Here is a 15,080-nt window from a genome sequence, read left to right as displayed (position 1 = left end):
TATTATGCAAATATCCCATTTCTTCTAAACAGTGCAGTGAGAAGTTTTTATGTCGAAGACGCATATAGTATGGCATGTCCTGTTTTAGAACTGACCAATGTTTTTTTCTACTTATTTGAAATGCGGTTCTTATAGCACTTTATAATATGTTAATACCCGATTTTTTTTTAAATGCTGCAGTAAAAAGGTTTCATGTTAAGTACACAAAGTATAGGATGTGCTGTAAAAGAACTGACCATTGTTTTTTCTACTTATTTGAAATGAGGTTTTTATATCACTTTATAGTATGTTAATACCCCATTACTCCAAAACAGTGCCGTAAGAAGGTTTAATGTGAAGTACACGTATAGTATGAGATGTCCTGTATAAGAACTGACCATTGTTTTTTCTACTTATTTAAAAATGGGGTCCTTATAGCACTTTATATTATGTTAATTCCCCATTTCTCCAAAGTGCTGCAGTAAATAGGTTTTATGTGAAGTACAGGTATAGTATGGGATGTCCTGTACAAGAACTGACCATTGTTTTTTTCTACTTATTTTAAATGTGGTCTTTATAGCACTTTATATTAGGTTATTACCCCGTTTCCCCAAAACAGTACAGTACAAAGGTTTCATGTGAAGTACACATATAGTACGGGATGTCCTGTATTAGATCTGACCATTGTTTTTTTCTACTTTTTAAAAATGCAGTCTTTATAGTACTTTAAATTATATTAATACCCCATCTCTGAAAAATGCTGCAGTAAAAAGGTTTCATGTGAAGTACACATATAGTATGGGATGTCATATGTAAGAATTGACCATTCTTTTTTCTACTTATTTAAAATGGGGTCCTTATAGTACTTTATACTATGTTAATTCCCCTGTTTCTTTAAAATGCTGCAGTTAAAAGTTTTCATGTAAAGTACACGTATAGATTAGGATGTCCTGTTTAAGAACTGACCATTGTTTTTTTTTCTATTTATTTGAAATAAGGTCTTTATAGTACTTTATATTATGTTAATACCCTGTTTCTTTAAAATGCTGCAGTAAAAAGGTTTCATGTGAAGTACATAAATAGCATGGGATGTCCTGTATAAGAACTGACCACTGTTTTTTCTACTTATTTGAAATGCAGTCTTTATAGTACTTTATATTAGATTAATACCCCATTTCTCCAAAGCAGTGCAGTAAGATGGTTTATTGTGAAGTACACATATGGTATAGGATATCATGTAAAAGAACTGACCATTGTTTTTTCTACTTATTTGAAATTAGGTTTTTATATCACTTTATAGTATGTTAATACCCCGTTACTCCAAAACAGTGCAGTAAAAAGGTTTCATGTGAAGTACAGATATAGTATAGGATGTCCTGTATAAGAACTGACCATTGTTTTTTCTACTTATTAGAAATAGGGTCCTTATAACACTTTAAATCATATTAATATACAATTTCTCCAAAACAGTGCAGTAAGAAGGTTTAATGTAAAGTACACATATAGTATGAAATGTCCTGTATAAGACCTGACCATTGTTTTTTTCTACTTATTTAAAATAAAGTCTTTATAGTACTTTATATTATGTTAATACCTCATTTCTTTAAAATGCTGCAGTAAAAAGCTTTTATTTGAAGTACACACATTGTCACGAAATGGGGAATGATCACAAAATGCAAAAAATCCAAGTGCAATTTATTATAACAAAGACTAAGGTTTCCAAAAGACAAAGGTTTCCAAACTTGAACAGAACTAAAGCAGGATGCAAATCTAGTCCAAACAAGAGAACAGGCAAAAATCCAAAAACGAGTAAATACAAAAACAGGGTAGGAGTGCTAAAGAGTGCTAACGAAAACAAACACAAAACAGGAATCCAAGAATTATCAAAATACAAAAACTAGATGACCAGACAAACATACCAAATGTGAGGAGCTAACAAAATCCTAAGGCAACTAAAACAGAGGACAAGAGGGTTTATAAAGACAGGACTAAATTACCAAACACAAAACAGCTGTAACATAGCACAATCAGTAATACAAAGGATTATGGAAAATGAAGTGAAACTACAAAACAAACTAGTGCCCTCAAGTGTCCAAACTAGGGCACTGCAACAGGTGTGACACACATAGATTAGAATGTCCTGTATAAGATCTGACCATTGTTTTTTTCAACTTATTTGAAAGGGGGTCTTTATAGTACTTTTTTCAGTAAATACCCAGTTTCTCCAAAATGCTGCAGTAAAAAGGTTTCATGTGAAGTACATATATAGTATGGGATGTCCTGTATAAGAACTGACCATTGTTTTTTTCTACTTATTTAAAATGGGGTTTTTATACCACTTTATATTATGTTAATACCTCATTTCTCCAAAGCAGTGCTGTAAGAATGTTTAATGTGATGTAAACACATAGTATGGAATGTCCTGTACAAGAACTGACCATTGTTTTTTCTACTTATTTGAAATGGGGTCTTTATAGCACTTTATATTATGTTAATACCCCATTTCTCCAAAATGCTGCAGTAAATAAGTTTCATGTGAAGTACAGATATAGTATGGGATGTCCTGTATAAGAACTGACCATTGTTTTTTTCTACTTGTTTAAATTGGGGTCTTTATAACACTTTGAAATATAATAATATACAATTTCTCCAAAACACTGCAGTAATAAGGTTTCATGTGAAGTTCACACATAGTATGGGATGTGCTGTATAAGAACTGACCATTGTTATTTTTCTACTTATTTAAAATGCGGTCTTTATAGTATTTTATATTATGTTAATACCCTGTCTCTTTAAAATGTTGCAGTAAAAAGGTTTCATGTGAAGTACATATATAGCATGGGATGTCCTGTATAAGAACTGACTATTGTTTTTTTCTTCTTATTAGAAATGGGGTCTTTATAGCACTTTATATCATGTTAATACCCCCTTTCTCCAAAATGCTGCAGTAAAAAGGTTTCATGTAAAGTACACATATAGTATGGTATGTCCTGTATAAGAACTGACCATTGTTTTTTTCTACTTATTTGAAATAGGGTCTTTATAGCACTTTATATTGGCTTAATACCCAGTTTCTCCAAAATGCTGCAGTAAAAAGCCTTCATGTGAAGTACATATATAGTATGGTATGTCATGTATAAGAACTGACCATTGTCTTTGTCTACTTATTTGAAATGGGGTCTTTAAAGCACTTAATATTATGTTAATACCCCCTTTCTCCAAAATGCTGCAGTAAAAAGGTTTCATGTGAAGTACACATATAGTATGGTATGTCCTGTATAAGAACTGACCATTGTTTTTTTCTACTTATTTGAAATGCGGTCTTTATAGCGCTTTATATTATGTTAATACCCCCTTTCTCCAAAACGCTGCAGTAAATAGGTTTCATGTGAAGTACAGATATAGTATGGTATGTCATGTATATGAACTGACCATTGTCTTTTTCTACTTATTTGAAATGGGGTCTTTAAAGCACTTTATATGATGTTAATACCCCCTTTCTCCAAAATGCTGCAGTAAAAAGGTTTCATGTGAAGTACACATATAGTATGGTATGTCCTGTATAGGAACTGACCATTGTTTTTTTCTACTTATTTAAAATGCGGTCTTTATAGCACTTTATATTATGTTAATACCCCCTTTCTCCAAAACGCTGCAGTAAATAGGTTTTATGTGAAGTACAGATATAGTATGGGATGTCCTGTATAAGAACTGACCATTGTCTATTTCTACTTATTTGAAATGGGGTCTTTATAGCACTTTATATTATGTTAATACCCCCTTTCTCCAAAATGCTGCAGTAAAAAGGTTTCATGTGAAGTACACATATAGTATGGTATGTCCTGTATAAGAACTGACTATTGTTTTTTTCTACTTTTTTGAAATGCGGTCTTTATAACACTTTATATTAGGTTATTACCTCAATTCTCCAAAACAGTGCAGTAAAAAGTTTTTATGTGAAGTACACAAAAAGTATGGGATGTCCTGAATGAGAACTGACCATTGTTTCTTTCTACTTATTGGAAATGGGGTCTTTATAGTACTTTATATTATGTTAATACCCAATTTCTCCAAAACAGTGCAGTAAGAAAGGTTTATGTCAAGTACATAGTATGGGATGTCCTATGTAAGAACTGACCATTGTTTTTTTCTACTTATTGGAAATGGGCTCTTTATAGCACTTTATCATATGTTAATACCCTGTTTCCCAAAAACGCTGCAGTAAAAATGTTTCATGTGAAGTGCACATATAGTATGAAATGTCCTGTATAAGAACTGACCATTGTTTTTTTCTACTTATTTAAAATAAACTCTTTATAGTACTTTATATTATGTTAATACCCCGTTTCTTTAAAATGCTGCAGTAAAAAGCTTTTATGTGAAGTACACACATAAATTAGGATGTCCTGTATAAGATCTGACCATTGTTTTTTTCTACTTATTTGAAAGGGGGTATTTATAGTACTTTTTCTATGTAATACCCTGTTTCTCCAAAATGCTGCAGTAAAAAGGTTTCATGTGAAGTACACATATAGTATGGGATGTCCTGTATAAAAAATGACAATTGTTTTTTCTACTTGTTTGAAATGGGGTTTTTATATCACTTTATATTATGATGTTAATACCCCGCTTCTCCAAAACAGTGCAGTAAGAAGTTTTCATGTGAGGTACACATATAGTATGGGATGTCCTGTATAACAACTGACAAATGTTTTTTCCTTCTTATTTAAAATGCGGTCTTTATAGTACTTTATATTATGTTAATATCTTGTTTCTTTAAAATGCTGCAGCAAAAAGATTTCATGTGAAGTACACACAAAGATTAGCATGTCCTGTATAAGATCTGACCATTGTTTTTTTCTACTTATTTGAAATGGGGTTTTTATACAACTTTATGTTATGTTAATACCTCATTTCTCCAAAACAGTGCAGTAAGAATGTTTCATGTGATGTACACACAAAATATGGAATGTCTTGTACAAAAACTGACCATTGTTTTTTTCTACTTATTTGAAATGGGGTCTTTATAGCACTTTATATTATCTTAATACCCCATTTCTCTAAAATGCTGCAGTAAATAGGTTTCATGTGAAGTACAGATATAGTATGGGATGTCATGTATATTAACTGACCATTGTTTTTTTCTACTTATTTAAATTGGGGTCTTTATAACACTTTGAAATATAATATTATACAATTTCTCCAAAACACTGCAGTAATAAGGTTTCATGTGAAGTCCACACATAGTATGGGATGTCCTGTGTAAGAACTGACCATTGTTTTTTTCTACTTATTTAAAATGCGGTCTTTATAGTATTTTATATTATGTTAATACCTTGTCTCTTTAAAATGCTGCAGTAAAAAGGTTTCATGTGAAGTACATATATAGTATGGGATGTCCTGTGTAAGAACTGACCATTGTTTTTTTCTGCTTTTTTTAAAATGCGGTCTTTATAGTATTTTATATTATGTTAATACCCCGTCTCTTTAAAATGCTGCAGTAAAAAGCTTTCATGTGAAGTACATATATAGTATGGGATGTCCTGTATAAGAACTGACCATTGTTTTTTTCTACTTATTTAAATTGGGGTCTTTATACAGTAACACTTTGAAATATAATAATATACAATTTCTCCAAAACACTGCAGTAATAAGGTTTCATGTGAAGTTCACACATAGTATGGGATGTCCTGTATAAGAACTGACCATTATTTTTTTCTACTTATTAAAAATGGGGTCTTTATAGTATTTTTTATTATGTTAATACCTTGTCTCTTTAAAATGCTGCAGTAAAAAGGTTTCATGTGAAGTACATATATAGTATGGGATGTCCTGTATAAGAACTGACTATTGTTTTTTTCTACTTATTAGAAATGGGGTCTTTATAGCACTTTATATTATGTTAATACCCCATGTCTGAAAAATGCTGCAGTAAAAAGGTTTCATGTGAAGTACACATAGAGTATGGGATGTCCTATATAAGAACTGACCATTGTTTTTTTCTACTTATTAGAAATAGGGTCCTTATAACAATTTAAATCATATTAATACCCCATTTCTCCAAAACAGTGCAGTAAGAAGGTTTAATGTGAGGTACACACATAGTATGAAATGTCCTGTATAAGAACTGACCATTGTTTTTTTCTACCTATTTAAAATAAACTCTTTATAGTACTTTATATTATGTTAATACCCTGTTTCTTTAAAATGCTGCAGTAAAAAGCTTTTATGTGAAGTAAACACATAGATTAGGATGTCCTGTATAAGATCTGACCATTGTTTTTTTCTACTTAATTGAAAGGGGATATTTATAGTACTTTTTCTATGTAATACCCTGTTTCTCCAAAATGCTGCAGTAAAAAGGTTTCATGTGAAGTACACATATAGTATGGGATGTCCTGTATAACAACTGACAATTGTGTTTTCTACTTATTTGAAATGGGGCTTTTATATCACTTTATATTATGATGTTAATACCCCGCTTCTCCAAAACAGTGCAGTAAGAAGTTTTCATGTGAAGTACACATATAGTATGGGATGTCCTGTATAACAACTGACAATTGTTTTTTTTCCTTCTTATTTAAAATGCGGTCTTTATAGTACTTTATATTATGTTAATATCCCGTTTCTTTAAAATGCTGCAGTAAAAAGGTTTCATGTGAAGAACACACATAGATTAGCATGTCCTGTATAAGATCTGACCATTGTTTTTTTCTACTTATTTGAAATGGGGTTTTTATACAACTTTATGTTATGTTAATACCTCATTTCTCCAAAACAGTGCAGTAAGAATGTTTCATGTGATGTACACACAAAATATGGAATGTCTTGTACAAAAACTGACCATTGTTTTTTTATACTTATTTGAAATGGGGTCTTTATAGCACTTTATATTATGTTAATACCCCATTTCTCTAAAATGCTGCAGTAAATAGGTTTCATGTGAAGTACAGATATAGTATGGGTTGTCGTGTATAATAACTGAACATTGTTTTTTTCTACTTATTTAAATTGGGGTCTTTATAACACTTTGAAATATAATATTATACAATTTCTCCAAAACACTGCAGTAATAAGGTTTCATGTGAAGTCCACACATAGTATGGGATGTCCTGTATAAGAACTGACCATTATTTTTTTCTACTTATTAAAAATGGGGTCTTTATAGTATTTTTTATTATGTTAATACCTTGTCTCTTTAAAATGCTGCAGTAAAAAGGTTTCATGTGAAGTACATATATAGTATGGGATGTCCTGTATAAGAACTGACTATTGTTTTTTTCTACTTATTAGAAATGGGGTCTTTATAGCACTTTATATTATGTTAATACCCCATGTCTGAAAAATGCTGCAGTAAAAAGGTTTCATGTGAAGTACACATAGAGTATGGGATGTCCTATATAAGAACTGACCATTGTTTTTTTCTACTTATTAGAAATAGGGTCCTTATAACAATTTAAATCATATTAATACCCCATTTCTCCAAAACAGTGCAGTAAGAAGGTTTAATGTGAGGTACACACATAGTATGAAATGTCCTGTATAAGAACTGACCATTGTTTTTTTCTACCTATTTAAAATAAACTCTTTATAGTACTTTATATTATGTTAATATCCCGTTTCTTTAAAATGCTGCAGTAAAAAGGTTTCATGTGAAGAACACACATAGATTAGCATGTCCTGTATAAGAACTGACCATTGTTTTTTTCTACTTATTTGAATTGGGTTTTTTATAGCACTTTAAAATATGTTAATACCCTGTTCCTCCAAAACACTGTAGTTAAAAGTTTTCTTGTGTAGTACAGATATAGTATGGTATGTCCTGTATAAGAACTGACCATTGTTTTTTCCTACTTATTTGAAATGTAGTCTTTATAGCACTTTTTATTAGGTTATTAGCCCGTTTCTCCAAAACAGTGCAGTAAAAAGATTTCATATGAAGTACACATATAGCATGGGATGTTCTGTACAGGAACTGATCATTGTTTTTGTCTACTTATTGGAAATTGGGTCTTTATAACACTGAGTAATGTTAATACCCAATTTCTCCAAAACACTGCAGTAACAAGTCTTTATTTGAAGTTTAGAATGTGATGTCCTGTATCAGACCTGACTATTGTTTTTTTCTACATATTTTAAATGAGCAATTTTTTCCCAAATTGCTGAAGTAAAAAGTATTCAGATGTAGTATATATGCATATAGCATGGGACATCCAGAATCAAACCAGATCAGTCTTTTATTTAACTTATGTCAAACAATGTATTTATAGCACTTTAAAGACTTTATAGCTCAATAATAGCTCATTTCTCCAAAATGCTGCAGTAATTTATTATGAGGTATGCATATAATATTGGATGTCCTGTCCATTGTTTTCTTCTGCTCACCTAAATGAGGTCTTTTACATGAGGTATTCATGTACATCCTGTATCAGAACCAAACTTAGTTTTTTTTCTACTTATTTCTTTATAGCACTTTAAAGTGTGTTAATGGTACATTTCTCCAAAATGCTGCAGTAAAACAGGCTTCATATGATGTATGCTTAGTATTTGACTTCCTGCATCATATCTTATTGTTGTTCTATTCTACTTATAACAAATAATAAGGTCTTTACAGTCATCTAAAGTGTAATAATGCCCCATATCCCATATACTGAAAGAAGCATAACCTTTTAAATCCCCTTTAAATGAAATAAACATAAATTTGTAATTCAAATAATGTTTTGTTGGACTACTTTATGATTGTTTTCACTTTCTGAGGTTAGCCACGTTGTATAAAATTGCATTTAACCTTATTTGCAATGTACTGTAGTTGGCTAGGAGAAGTAGAAACGCATTCTGTGCATTTAGAAATCGTATATTTATTCTGTCCGTTTGATCTGCTATAAAATCATTTGAAGCAAAAAGATAAACTTGAGGAAATTAAAGGTAAGCCCAGAAACCAATTTCTTAAAATAACAACAGTCAAAAAAAGCTAATAAATTGTTTAATAAAGCATACGTGGGAGGAAAGGGGGATAAACTTATATTTCGTTGTTATCTCTCTGTTCTGGGCGAAATGGGTGCTCTGTGGAGCGCTCTCTGTGTGGCTGCTGACATTACCGTAATGATAATAATACGCGCGCACCGAAATATAAAGCGCGGCTGGCTTGACTGTGTTTTTCCGAACCGCGGCTGGCTTAACCGCAGTAACGTACTGCATGGTGTCAGTTAAAATGTTAGCAAATGAAGAACAAATCAGGCAGAAGTCAACCTTCTAGTGCCCTATTTTCTAGAGGTGCTTATACTGTTTCATCATCCTAGTATTTGTATTCTATCATTAAACATGGATTTGATAGAGTAAAACCAGACGCTATAAAAATAAAATAAAATAAAATAAAAACACGCGAGAGGGGGGTAACCAAAATCTGCGGGAAATCCACGGATTTGGCAACCATGCCAGCCACGCTGTTTAAGCGAGGAGGAAAACTTTTTTTCTTCCTTAAAAATACTTAGCAAATAAGCGTTATCACGACGAGTGAAAGAACGTAAACGCCGCTGAACTGAATAAAATTTGCATGGTATGATCAAGTTGTCACTTTTTGAACTGTTATAATCGGAGGAATTTAGAGTAGGTTTGATAGACAGATAACAAATAAAGCAGAATAGTGCCCATTAAAGCAAGTTTATCAAACATTTTCTACTTACTATGTTGTTCATATGACTAAGCAGCCTCTACATATTTTCCAGTGGTTATAGCGTCAATAAACAGAACAACATGTCTTGTAGATTACCGTGTAATCCCATGCAGGTGTTTACATTCGAGCATCGCCATCATGGCTGCGCATGCGTGTAACCGACCAAATCGCAACTCGGGTAAAAATCACACATTTCAGCTTTAAATCGACAGCTCACCCTCACCCTGTAATGAAAAGAAAATAATCATTTTTTCTCCCTTTATTTCAAACCTGAAACAAACCTCAAAGTTTATTTCTTCTGTTAAACAGAAAATTAAATATTTTGAACAATTTGAAGGAAGCTGAAAATCTTTAACCACTGACTTCCAAAATATTTGTTTATTTTTCCTACTATGGAAGTCAATGGTAATAGGTTTTCAGCATTCTTCAAAATATCTGCTTTTGTGTTTAACAGAATAAAGAAACCCATCAAGGTTTACAACTACCTAAGGAAGAAGTAAATAGTGAGTAAATTACCATTTTGGGATGTACTGTCCTTTTAGCCTTTGCATTGGACATCTCTAACTTAATCTTTTTTTTTTTTTTTTTTAAGAAATGTGAAATTGTCATAATTCACTTACCTTTAATTGTTCCAGTCTATATGACTTAAATTTTCTTCAGTCGAAAGATAAAAATCCTGGGAATGTCAACGTTGTTCTTCCACACAATGACGGTGCACATGAATTAGAATTAAAAGCATGCATTGTAACATTTATATGAAAACATTTAGTTGTTGTTGATGTTGCAACAAACATTTACAGTTGTAACAGTCGAGTCAATGGTTTTAAACTGATTACACCTAAAGTTGTAGACTAAAAACTAATAAATTAAGTAGAATTTTTTTTAGATGTAACAAGTTGATGTACAGGCTGCACGGTGGCGCAGTGGGTAGCACGTTCGCCTCACACAGCAAGAAGGTCTTGTTCGAGCCTCGCCTGGGTCAGTTGGTGTTTCTGTGTGGAGTTTGCATGTTCTCCCCGTGTTCGCGTGCAGGTGCTCCGGTTTCCCCTACAGTCCAAAGACATGCACTATAGGTGAATTGGCTAATTGTCCGTAGTGGATGTGTTTGAATGTGTATGGATGTTTCCCAGTAATGGGTTGCAGCTGGAAGAGCATCATGTTGGATAAGTTGGCGGTTCATTCTGCTGTGCCAACCCCAAATTAATAAAGGGACTAAGCTGAAATGAAAATTAATGAATGAAACTTGATGTACACTCACTGGCTACTTTATTAGGTACACCTGTCCAACTGCTCGTTAACGCAAATTTCTAATCAGCCAATCACATCGCAGCAACTCAATACATGGTATGGTCAAGACGATCTGCTGCAGTTCAAACTGAGCATCAGAATGGGAAGGAAAGGTGATTTAAGTGACTTTGAACGTGGCATGGTTGTAGGTGCTAGAAGGGCTGGTCAGAGTATTTCAGAACCTGATGATCTGCTGAGATGTTCACGTACAACCATCTCTAGGGTTTACAGAGAATGGTCTGAAAAAGGGAAAATATCCAGTGAGCGGCAGTTCTGTGGCGCAAACGCATTGTTGATGCCAGAGGTCAGAGGAGAATGGCCAGACTGGTTCCAGCTGATAGAAAGGCAACAGTAACTCAAATAACCACTCATTACAATTGGTACTGGTACTCCAGAAGAGCATCTCTGAACACACAACACGTCCAACCTTGAGGCGGATGGGCTACAGCAGAAGAAGACCACATTGTGTGCTACTCCTGTCAGCTAAGAACAGGAAACTGAGGCCACAATTCACACAGGCTCACCAAAACTGGACTATAGAAGATTGGAGATGCGTTGTCTGGTCTGATGAGTCTCCATTTCTGATGCAAAATTCGGATGGTAGGGTCAGAATTTGGCGTCAACAACATGAAAGCATGAATCCATCCTGCCTTGTATCAACGGTTCAGGCTGGTGGTGGTGGTGTGGGATATTTGGCGGTGTGGGGGATATTTTCGGGAAATTTGCATCATGGATGTGTAAATTCTAAAATCTGCTAATAAAATAAATTAAAATCAATATACATAACATTATGTATACTATATATATATATATATATATATATATATATATATATATATATATATATATATATATATATATATATATATATGAATGTTATAAATATTTATTTTTAATTTAATTTATTATTAACAGATTTTACATGTATTATGACAGAGTTATATAAATGTAAATGAGTATATAAATGTTATTAATAATGGCCTTATGTAGAAATAGCCTTTTCTGACATGTTATTATTCAGCATACTCTGTAATGTTTAAATAATAGAAAATATGTCACATATTAACATATGTAAAAAAAAACATATTTTAAGCATTATGTTTTAGTTCAGAATCTGATTTTTTTACCTTAATGTACCCTCTACAACTTACCAATATATTGTTAATGTTGGTTATTTAGCGCATGCACATTAGCTGACACCCTTATGAAAAAAATCACTATATTATAGTCATTATTTAAACATTTACATGTAGATAAACCTTAAGCACAACACAACATTATAATATGAATGTGCTTTTTTTGACAGACTTGATTCCATTATTTTTTTCAAATGCTCACAAGGTGACTACAGTCAATCTATACCAAAGGTACTCTATTGGATCGAGATCTGGTGACTGTGGAGGCCATTTGAGTACAGTGAACTCATTGTCATGTTCAAGAAACCAGTCTGAGATGATTGGTGCTTTATGAAATGGCTTGTCATCCTGCAAGAAGTAGCCATCAGAAGAGTACACTGTGGTCATAAAGAGATGGACATGGTCAGCAACAATACTCATGTAGGCTGTGGAGTTGACACGATGCTTAATTGTTACTAATGGGCCCAAAAGGGATGCCAAGAATCTATCCTCACACCATTAAGTTCACTATTTTAATGTCATTATTGAAATATTTACATGTAAATAAACCTTAAGCACAATGCAAATTTATATTCAGAATGTGCTTTTTTGACTTTTAATTGGTTCCATTATCTTTTCTTTTAAAAAGATGACTGCATGTGAATCTATCCCAAAGGTGCTCTATTGGATCGAGATCTGGTGACTGTGGAGGACATTTGAGTAAAGTGAACTCATTGTCATGTTCAAGAAACCAGTCTGAGATGATTCACTCTTTATGACATGGCGCGTTATCCTGTTGGAAGTAGCCATCAGAAGATGAGCACATTGTGGTCATGAAGGGATGGACATGGTCAACAACAATACTCGATGACACGATGCTCAGTTGAAACTAATGGGCCCAATAAAATATCCCCACACCATTAATTTCACTCTTTAATATCATTATTTACAGTTTTTTCTCAATCACTTTGGTGCGTTTCTCACAGCACTAGTTTATTTCTGCACAATAGTTAATGCAGTTCTCTAAACAATTAGTACAAACTGCAAAACCTAGTTAATAAGCCGCAAAATGATGTCAGTCAAAGTGTCAGCATTATCAAGATGAAAAGTCCTGACACCATGGCCTATAGCGCTTATTCATTGTTGCTCTTAGTTGTGTAAAGTGCTTCCTTGTCCTCATTTGTAAGTCGCTTTGGATAAAAGCGTCTGCTAAATGACTAAATGTAATGTAAATGTAACCATTGTTTATGAACAGGATGGTCAAATGGCTTTGTCATGTTTTTATCATGACAGTTTACTCTGTACATTTTTTTCAATGCAAAAAAGTCAGATTTTGGTGACACTTCCTAAAAATGCGCAAAACAGCACTATATACTATTTTCCCAGCCATTTGAAAACTACAGTAAAGTTAGACATCACTGCATTTAGTGAGGTATCTGAGTACAAGACACTGAATATTTATGTTTCACAGTTTTACTACAGATGCTCTTTGCAATTCTAATTTATTACCAGCATTGTGCAAAAGAATAAACACACCCTTATTTACAACAAACAATCTTTCTTTGGGTAGTGCTGTGCACAACTGTAAACAATATTGCAGTACATATCGGAACTGAACCTACAACATACACAGGTCTGTAAATCATTCATGAAACTGTTAATTTTTTAAGACATTTTCAGGAAAATAAACATTTACATTCTTTTTTAAATAAAATTTGCTTGACAGATTTTGACAACTAGTTCAACATTTTTGTATGTAATGACTCAAGTAATGAAATGAGGACTGTTAGTTTTATATGGAATGACTATTCAGCATTCACAAGTTTAGTTCATTTTGACTGACATGACATAAGCCACAGGTGTCAAACTCAGTTCCAAAAGGGCCGCAGCTCTGCACAGTTTAGTTCCAACCCTAATTAAACACACCTGATCAAACTAATTGAGTCCTTCAGGCTTGTTTGAAACCTACAGGTAAGTGTGTTGGAGCAGGGTTGGAACTAAACTGTGCAGGGCTTTGGCCCTTTTGGAACTGAGTTTGACACCCCTGACATAAGCAAATCATAATGTTATAAAACGGCAGAGAGTTGTATGAAAGCAATTGTTGCATGTCCAAAAGCATCTGCAATGTGTTGGAAGGAATGAGAAACTGCTACTAGGATGTGCACAAATGACTCACGCCCCATTCACATGGGGCTTCAGCGTGCTGCAGGCGTGTCTGAAGTTGGGGCTGTAGGGATCGTCATAGAAGCGTCAGCCAATGAAATTGAGTCAGCAATAGGCCACTGTATAGCTGGTGTATTTGCATACAGCGATCTGATTGGATTGGCTGACACTTTCGTCGGTGCTTGAAAAGTTGAGCTAGTCCCAACTTCTGCATCGACAACGCCTCTTAAGCGGCGCCGACGGATCCACAATGCAGTTCGGCAACGTTTGACGTCACCCATTCAAAGTGAATGGGAAGCGCTGACGCCCCGCGTGAATGGGGCATCAATGTTTTGAGAAATGTGATAACTGTTGTGCAAATGTAAACAGTGTTGTGAGAAATGCACCAAAGCGATTGAGAAAAACTGTAAATATTTACCTTTAAACAAACCTTAAGCACAATGCAAAACTATATCAGAATGTGCTTTTCTCACAAAGTTGATTCCATTATCTTTTCTTTTTTCTTTGATAAATATAAGTTCACAGAGCGACTGCAATAATCCGACAGTGCTGGTTTATAATTTTTATTGTAAAATTGAAAAAAGAAGAAAGACAGAAAAAGCCCCAATAAGCATCATTTATACATATTATGTCAGAAATGATAAACATAAAATCCGTACATAAATATATAAATAAAGAATGCAAATGATCGAAAAGTCTAACGATAAAAAAAAAAGAATCGAATAAATTAATGAGCCAAACAATAAATAGAACACCGTAATTAAAACCTTTTACACATTTAATTGTCAAAGCAGCAAGTTCAAGAGGGAAGATGATGGGACAAAACTGCTCCGCTTTTGTTTCTCTGGAGATTAAAAAGAAAA

General features: G+C 33.3%; 3 long non-coding RNA genes across 3 annotated transcripts in view; 1 reads left to right on the top strand and 2 right to left on the bottom strand.

Annotated features, from left to right (window-relative positions):
- LOC147837276 (uncharacterized) overlaps window positions 1-9,796 on the bottom strand; it is a 39,122-nt gene extending 29,326 nt beyond the window's left edge. The window contains exon 1 of the long non-coding RNA XR_015479077.1: window positions 9,663-9,796. This is a non-coding gene — a long non-coding RNA (uncharacterized LOC147837276). The remainder of the gene's footprint in view (window positions 1-9,662) is intronic.
- LOC147846549 (uncharacterized) overlaps window positions 1-15,080 on the top strand; it is a 1,651,758-nt gene that overhangs the window by 1,062,545 nt on the left and 574,133 nt on the right. The gene's annotated exons all lie outside the window — the stretch shown is intronic.
- Window positions 1,536-6,127, bottom strand: LOC147846558 (uncharacterized). The gene is made up of 4 exons (XR_015479121.1): window positions 6,031-6,127; window positions 4,844-5,746; window positions 2,763-4,416; window positions 1,536-1,573 (listed from the first exon to the last, which is right to left on the bottom strand). It is a non-coding gene; the product is annotated as an uncharacterized LOC147846558 (long non-coding RNA).

Source organism: Danio rerio, chromosome 2 (genome assembly GCF_052040795.2).
Source record: "Danio rerio strain M-AB ecotype USA chromosome 2, GRCz13ab, whole genome shotgun sequence".
In the NCBI taxonomy this organism is placed as follows: domain Eukaryota; kingdom Metazoa; phylum Chordata; class Actinopteri; order Cypriniformes; family Danionidae; genus Danio; species Danio rerio.
The sequence above is the reverse complement of the archived record's forward strand: the minus strand, read 5'-3'. Positions and strand labels throughout refer to the sequence as shown.